At 35.7% G+C, this 8,440-nt stretch overlaps 1 pseudogene; it reads right to left on the bottom strand.

Moving 5' to 3' along the window:
* Window positions 1-286: 286 nt before the first annotated feature.
* On the bottom strand, window positions 287-1,168 carry LOC102965972 (annotated as a pseudogene).
* Between the last annotated feature and the right edge of the window lie 7,272 nt (window positions 1,169-8,440).

Here is an 8,440-nt window from a genome sequence, read left to right on the forward strand (position 1 = left end):
AGACTACAATAAAGTGTATGACATTCTCTTTTCAAGATTCAACACCAAATACATAAGGAATGTGGAGGTGTTGTGAACTGCCTCCATTTTTCCTCTGAAATTTATCCCCATATTATTAACTTGAAATTCTCATCTTTAAATGCGTATTTTTTGAGGATGGCTGTAGAAGGAGTATCTCCAGAAATTTACTGTCTAATGCCTGTATGTGGTTTTTGTATTTTTAAGACTGTTTTTTTTTTTTCATTTTTAATGGATCAGTTATTTAATTAGGCTCCTTGTAAGAAATTTAGAACACCAATTTCTGACGATAAACTCCATTTGTGAGAGCGGAGTTAGCCCTGAAGTTGAGGAACAGCTTTAATTTTGGCAGAATTTGTGAGTCCACGGCTCTCTGATCAACTTTGCACTGCTCTGTAATCTCCTATTTCTCTTTCTCCATGTCGAAGATCTCATCTTCCTGGTGTCTGGGTGTGTGCAGCTTCTTCCTTTTGAAGTGAGCATCAGAGAGACGTTTTGGAATTTTCCAACTGTTGATATCAATTTTGGTGGAAGTGGCAATCACCAATTTCTGGTGTGTTCTACCCAGAGGAACTCGATTGAGGGCCAGAGGACCAGTCACAAGTAGCAAACCACTGCTCCATTGCTTCAGGAAAACCACCCTCTTGCCTTTGTGGCTTCCAGGGAGGATGGTAAAAATGATCCCAGGAGTGATGTCAGCTCCCAGTTTCCTCACCTGCTGCCTGACAGGTTTCTTGCTGTGACTCAACAGCTTCTGAGCATACCTTCCGTAAGCTAATGCCCAGGCATTTTGTGAAGTTTAACCACTTTGCTGCCACCATTCTCGTCACCACCAAGTGACTTTGTGACAGTAGCAAGAACCTTCTCCTTTTTCTTTCCAAGCCTGAATCTAGGTGCTGAATACTTCCCCTTGTACATGGCCTTTCTCGAATACATAGAAGATCGGGAACATCTGCCACTTCCTCTGACTAGGACAGGGTTTTTGGCTGCAGTGGGCCTTCCCCTTCTTTGGTGTTTTAGCCTTGAGGTCACCCTTCTTAACCTTGCCACCAACATCAGGCTTCTTGGCTTCAGGTTTCTTCTCCTTAGTATCTGGTTTGTCAGCTTTATCACTTGCCACCTTGCAAGATGGGAAAGAACTTGAGACCATGTCTCTTAACTGGCCAACGCTATAGGAATGTCTGCAAGATCTGGACTAGTGACAACTGGAGAGAATAAAAGGCTATATGGGAAAGCCAAAGACCAAAGACCAAAGACCGATCTCATCTTTGCAGGTTAGCCTGTACGTTCCGTATCAGCATCTTATTAGTAAACCACCCCCAAACCATAAGATATATGGATTTAATCTAATTTTCTCTGAGTTTCTACACAGAAGTACTTCACAGAGTGAAATTAGACACTTCATGGGATATTTTAAAACGTGGAGTAAGCACACTTGTCGTTAAATCAATCAGCACCTGCTGTTACACACAGCTTAGTTGCCTAATAATAAATTAATTAAATTTGAATGTAAGATGCCTTCATCTTTCTGCACATTTATATGCTGAGAGTGTCAAGCCTGAGTGTGAATTCCAAAGGAAATACTGTTATATATATATTTTTTCAGAGAATCAAAAGCTGCTTTTCCCATTCCTACTGTAAGCTGCTTTGAACACCATTCCCAATGAATGTGCCAATTTGGTGAAGGGTGTGAGCCAAGGCTTGCTGATTTCAAAGCCAGCTTGCATCACTGCAAATATTTCATTTCTGGTTTTTTGCACGCAGGATCAAAATGATGAAAGATGACTGCTTCTCTTATGATCTAGAAAAGGCTTATTTTGGGGTCAAGAATCACTGACGACTTTACCAAATGTTTTCCTTCCCGTTGTGTTTTCACTTACTCACTCACTCACTCACTTACTCACTTGGAGACCTTGATTTCACTCTAATCCATCATTTCATGTACCTATCTCTACTCAGCTGGTAGTGTTGGAGACCAAGAGCTGTAGTATAGGAGCCAGGAGCTGGCAAGGACTGTTGGGGGCTGGAGTTCAGGACAGGTCTCCAGTCTCAGGAAAGAATTCGAAGCAGAACACCAAGGAAAAAGCATAGTCATAAGAATCAGACAATTATTATGCAGAAACAAAGATATTTAAGCAAAAACTATAGCCCAAATGTATGAGCAACATAGACTTAGACCAACAAAATTTTGTTCCCTGATGAGGTGTAAACCTACTGATAGCTGAATGTCTGGAAATCCTGGTGCCAGTCCTGGACTTTACTTCATCCCTGTCCAACTATGGGCCCTCATAAAATTTCTAGAATCCTGAATTATCTAGAGTTTCCAATTAATAATTTGGAAGTCAAATCTACAATTCCCTTTATTAAAGCAAACTGGAATAATATTATTTTAAGCAAAAGAACACTGAGGCTTTAGGGAGTTCTGATTCAAGATAGTGACATAGGAAGATCCTGAACTCACCTTCTCCATGAACACACCAAATCTACACCCATTTATGGAGCAATTCCTCCTGAAGAGGAAAAAAAAAGAACACTGAGGTTTTAGATAATGTAACAGAGAAAAAATAGTATCTAAACAATCTAAGCTACCTTATCTTCCTTGCAAACAAACAAACAAACAAACAAAAAACAAACAAAAAAACTCTGATGATGAAAGAAATAAACTCATTTGGCTTGATCTCTACCCATCAATCAAAACATAAAACAACTGTACTTTTGCCTTTTGTGTACAAACCTAATGTTCATAACATACAAATTGTCATCTTACCAAAGTTATATTCTCAACCTTTCTGTCCTTCCTTATACTGTCTTCATTCAAGACATTCAGAGACCACAATTCTTTCCAACCAAGTAAACCATGTCTACATTTCTCTAACCCCACCCCCTTTAAGCTCCAATTACTTTAACTCTAACCAGCTTCTGTCATCTCCTGCCTCAAGCTGCCTCACAATGGCAGCGTATATAATGTATCTATTTCTGGCATGTTTATTATGTAAAAAAAAAAAAAACATTAGTACATTTTTCATAATTAGCTGAGTTTTTATTGCAGTGTCCAAATGGGCCTTCCTATGAAATTTATTCTTTACTTGGCCACCTATGTAAGATTACAATATGGGGCAAATGATAAATTGCATGGTATGAATTCTACTGTCTCTGTCATGATCCATTGGTTTGGATTGGTTTCTTTCTTCAAACTGTAGTTATTATTTAACATAATAATACAATTCCGTTGGCAACATACAAAGGATTAAATATGCAAAAACAAGGAACAAGGGAAGGAAGGAAGAAGGGTTAGAGGGAGAAAGGAAGGGAGGGAAAGAAAAGGACTTGCATGAACTTTTTATACTATCCATCCACTTTCAAACTGGATGGCAGTAGGGAAGATTAATAGAAGAGGAAACAGAAAGCTAAAGTTGAAAGAAAGAAAAGAGATCCCTTTTTCCTATGGTTTCTTAGAGTTTTTAGAATTAGGAGATAAATAGAAGGTACTTTAAAAATGATTATAGATACATGGATTTGGTTCTTGGTCCTCCAGTGCATGAGTCACTGGTGACTCCATCTCAGGATTTCTCAACCTTGGCACTATTGATATTTTGGTCTGAACAGTTTCTTGCGCATTGTAAGATGTTTAGCCACACTCTTGGCTTCTACCCACTAGATGTCAACAATACCCTTAAATTGTGACAGCCAAAAATGTTTTCAGACTTTGCCAAATGTCTTCAGAGGGGCAAAATTGAACTCCATGGAAAATCACTGCTTCATGCGATGGCAAGTGTTAGAGAAGGCTATGACTTCGGCCCATTGTTCAGATGAGCAGTTTGCCATCCTGATATGTATATATATACATATCTCCAAAATATAATATAAATTATAATATATGCATATTATATATATACACAATATATGTACAATATATGCAATATATATATTATGCATATATACAATATATACGATATATATATATATACACATATATATATGTATATATATACATATATATAAAATCCTTAAACTCTGTCTCCACAGATTTACATGTAATTGCTCTGTGTTGTAGCCTGGAAGGATGTATTAAGTACTTTAAAACTCTAAGAGTCTAACATATACCCAGGTTTTAAACCCTGGCTTGGAGATAATTTGGCTGGCCTTAACATGAGACCTCAAGCTAATGAAGAGACTGTATTTCTGTCCTCTAAAATCCTCTAAATTTTGGAGCATTATATTCACAACACATGCTTCATTCTCATGAATTTATGCATTGAATATCTTGTGTCAGCACAAAATAAATCACTGAAATCTATAAAAGTCTCCAAAACATCAGACATTCAGTATACTTTGCATGGAAGGATATCTTGAATTAAATTTACTGATGCATTAAGTATTAAGCAAAATTGTCTATATGGAACAAAACTTTCCTTACTACTTGTACAGGACCTCATCTTATCTAGTGTTAGGCAAGACAGGAAATCAACTTCCTAACCCATGTTTAATGGTGCAGTTGGGTGGGATGAACAATACATTTGAATATAATGGAATTGACAATTTACATTTTGTTTAAAAGACCCCAACTTCATTTCCTTACAGATGTTCAAACCATTGTTTAAAGGGCAATAAAAAGAAGTAAACAGAAACTCAAAGGCTAATTATTTATTTTATATCTACATATTTTTAAAATACTTATTTGAAATCAATGTGGTCTGTGAATTTAAATTGCCAATTCACATATTGAATTCATTTCTCCATTTCATTGGATAAAAATTTGACCCTCCCCCCATTTATAAAAAAAATGTTTGTTTATTTTTGAGAGAGAGAGAGAGAGAGAGAGGGAGAGCAGGGGAGGGGCAGAGAGAGAAGGGAGAGATTGAATGAATCCCAAGCAGGCTCTGTGCTGACAGTGTAGAGCCTGATGTAGGGTTCAAACCCACAAAGCAGGAAATCATGACCTGAGCCAAAATCAAGAGTCAGATGCTTAACTGACTGAGCCACCCAGGCACCCCAACACTTCCCCCATTTTTTATCTACTAACCCTAATTTTGGGGACCTATCTATATGTATTGATACTTTGTTTCCTAACATATTTTCAGCCTCTGCTCTAAATCTCCTCTGAAGTTCTTTGTTTTCTTTTCTTACTGCTTCTTATTTGGATGATCAACCAAAATTTATCAGCAGCTAAAAGCCTCAAACTCCTTAAAATATCAATAGTTTAAAGAGATATTTCAAAAAATATGACAATGTTTAAGTGTAATGTCAATCTTCTGAAAAAAAATAATGTTTATTTAATGAAGATTCCTTTAACGGCAATAATGTTTCAAGGTTATTAATAAAAACGAAGTGCATTTTAAAGTATAATATACATTTTAAAAACCTTTAGCATTCTTTTTATGTGAAACATATAATCTGAAAATTAGCAATGAGAGTACCCAGTCCAGATGTTTGACACCTAACGTGTAGTGTTCCAGAAGATTTTACTGATATCACTCTCAGATTACCACCATAGAAGTGCTAAATTAGTGGTGTTGAATCAAATAATTGATCACAAAGTACACATCCATTCTTAATATTTGCATATTTGCCAGTCCCACTGTAATAGCACATGTGAGATTCTGTCGCATCTTTATCATTAAAGAATCGTGAAGATTGGGGCATCTGGGTGGCTCAGTCAGTTAAGCGTCCGACTTCCGTTCAGATCATGATCTCATGATTTGTGAGTTTAAGCCCCGCCTCAGGCTCTGTGCTGAGCTCAGAGCCTGAAACCTGGTTTGGATTCTGTCTCTCTCTCTCTCTCTCTGCCCCTCCCCACTCAAACTCTGTCTCTCTCTCTCTCTCAAAAATAAATAAACATTAAAAAAAAAGAATCATGAAGATTAATTTCAGCTGAAAGTTTGTTTATAAAAAAATCATGTTTGAAGTCCACATTTGGTTGATAGAAATTAAATACAAGTTTTAAATATAAATAAAAATATCTCAATTCTGTAAAATGTTAGTAAGTGGAAATTCTGTCAGTTTTTACTGATATTAAAAAAAAGTCTATAAAACTTTACTGATAATTATTATTCATTTTAATCTCCCATTTTCTCAATTCCAGTAATATTAACTTGAACTACATAACTTGAATCTTTTTTTAAATTATTTTTTCTAGTGTTATATTAGTTTCAGGTGTACGGTGTAGGGATTCAACAATTCCATACATCACCTAGTGCTCATCATGACAAGTGTACTCATTAGTCCCCATCACCTGTTTAACCCAACCCCACCTCTGGTTAAATCTTTATTACAATATTCTTTAGGTAACGTAGTATAACGTTTGCCATTGTTTTATAGTTTCAGTTTGAAGTCCCATAGAAGTAGATGACTTCCGAAATTTGAACGGATATACAGTTGTACAAAGAAAAAATAAGTAGAAATCAACCCCAATCTTGAAGATCTACTAAGTAATATTAAGTATAACTATATTGATTCTTATGATTTGTTACTTACATAATGTAATATATGTTTCCTTGTTCATATTTAGCTTTTATTGTAAGCAAAACAAGCATAATTTGGTTTCAATAATTTCTTTTTTTTAATTTTTTTAATGTTTTTATTTGAGAGAGACAGTGAGTGAGTGGGGGAAGAGCAGAGAGAGACGGAGATAGAATATGAAGCAGGCTCCAGGCTCCAAGCTGTCAGCACAGAGCCTGATGCAGGTCTCAAACCCACAAACCGTGAGACCATGATCTGAGCCAAAGTCAGACACTTAGCTGACTGAGACACCCAGTCAGGCTGTCAACAGTTTCAATTAATCTTGCAGAGTTAATTATTGTGTAAATTTGAGGATAAAGGATACACAAATAATTCTCTTTTAACATTTTGTTGCTTCCCACGTGTAGTAGAAATATTATTCCACACAAGTGTACCTAATATGATTGGAACATAATCCTATTTCTGGGCACTCATTGGAGATTCCCTTGTCAGAAATGACACCAGCACGCATGGGCAGCAGTAGCCTGAGCTTTTACTGCAGGTCTGGGACATCCAAAATCTCATCAGAACGTTTTATTTCACAAAGCCTCGGTCTCTTTCCCAGGCTGCCTTGGCTCATGCACAAATTATCTTTCTACAATATTGAAAACATGATATAGTCTTCAGAATTTTAGTTCTGGTTAATTAACTGTTGTGAATTACTGGAATTTTGGAAAACTGCTTACTACTGTCCTTTTGCACATTAATTTTCCTAAGAAACAAGTAGCCGTGGCATTCAGGAGTGATTCTGTCCCACACAACACTTTAGTCAACACGACTATGGTTATCTGGGAAGTTCTTTCTTGTGGATAGTTGATCTAAAAATGAAAATGGCAGTAGAATTGTTATTTACCTTCCTAAACACTTATTTTTCATTAGCACATTCAATGAGTATTTTTTCTGGCCTGTAGGGTACATAATCCATTCTAGGCATTATATCAGTAAATACAAGTAATAATTCTTTTCACAGAACTTACAGTCTGAGTCTCCCTTTTGTAGAACATTTAGTCTGTGTTTTAGACTCAATTTTAGTATCAGCAGTTACTGGTAGTGGCTGGCCCAAATTTAATTTTCTGTGATTTCTTGTGAGATGTTATTTACTTCTCTTTTTAAAACATGTCACTATTGAGATAACATTTACCACCTAAATATGATTCTGCAAAGGCAAGAATAGTCTATTTGTGATTGAAATCATTCTTTACACCTGAAGATCAGTATCATGATACTTATTGGTGAGAAACTCAAAGCTTTTCCATTTAGATCAGAAACAAAACAAAGATGTCTCCTCTCACCACTCCTTTAAACACTGTATGAGAAGTCTTAGCCAATGCAATGAGACAAGAAATGCAAATACAGAATATATGGATTGGATGAGAAGAAATAAACTATCTTTGTTTGTAGATGACATGAACATTTATGTAGAAATTCTGAAAAATCTACAAGGATATCCTGTAACTGATGAATGATGGTAGTAAGTTTTTAGGATACAATGTTAATAAATATCACTTTCTTAGAATAATTACTTTCCTATAAACCAGCACTTTCCTATAAACCAACAATGAACATGTGCAATTTGAGATTAGAAAAAACACAATATTATTACATTAACATCCCTCAAAATGACACACTCAATTATAATTTTAACAAAATATATGCAAGATCTATATGAAGAAACCTACAAACTCTGATGAAAAAACAAAGACCAAATAAGTAAATGAAGACACATTTCATGTTCATTGATAGGCAGCTCAATATTTTTAAGATTGTCACTTCTTCTTAATCTATACATTTGAGGCTATTTCAATCAATATCCCAGGAAGTTATTTTATTGTTATTGATTCTAAAGTTTATATAGAGGCAAAAGATCTAGAACAGCCAGCACAATGTTGAAGGAGAAGAACAAAGTTGGAAGACTGACACGACC

Source organism: Panthera tigris, chromosome B1 (genome assembly GCF_018350195.1).
Source record: "Panthera tigris isolate Pti1 chromosome B1, P.tigris_Pti1_mat1.1, whole genome shotgun sequence".
NCBI classification, from domain to species: Eukaryota; Metazoa; Chordata; class Mammalia; order Carnivora; family Felidae; genus Panthera; species Panthera tigris.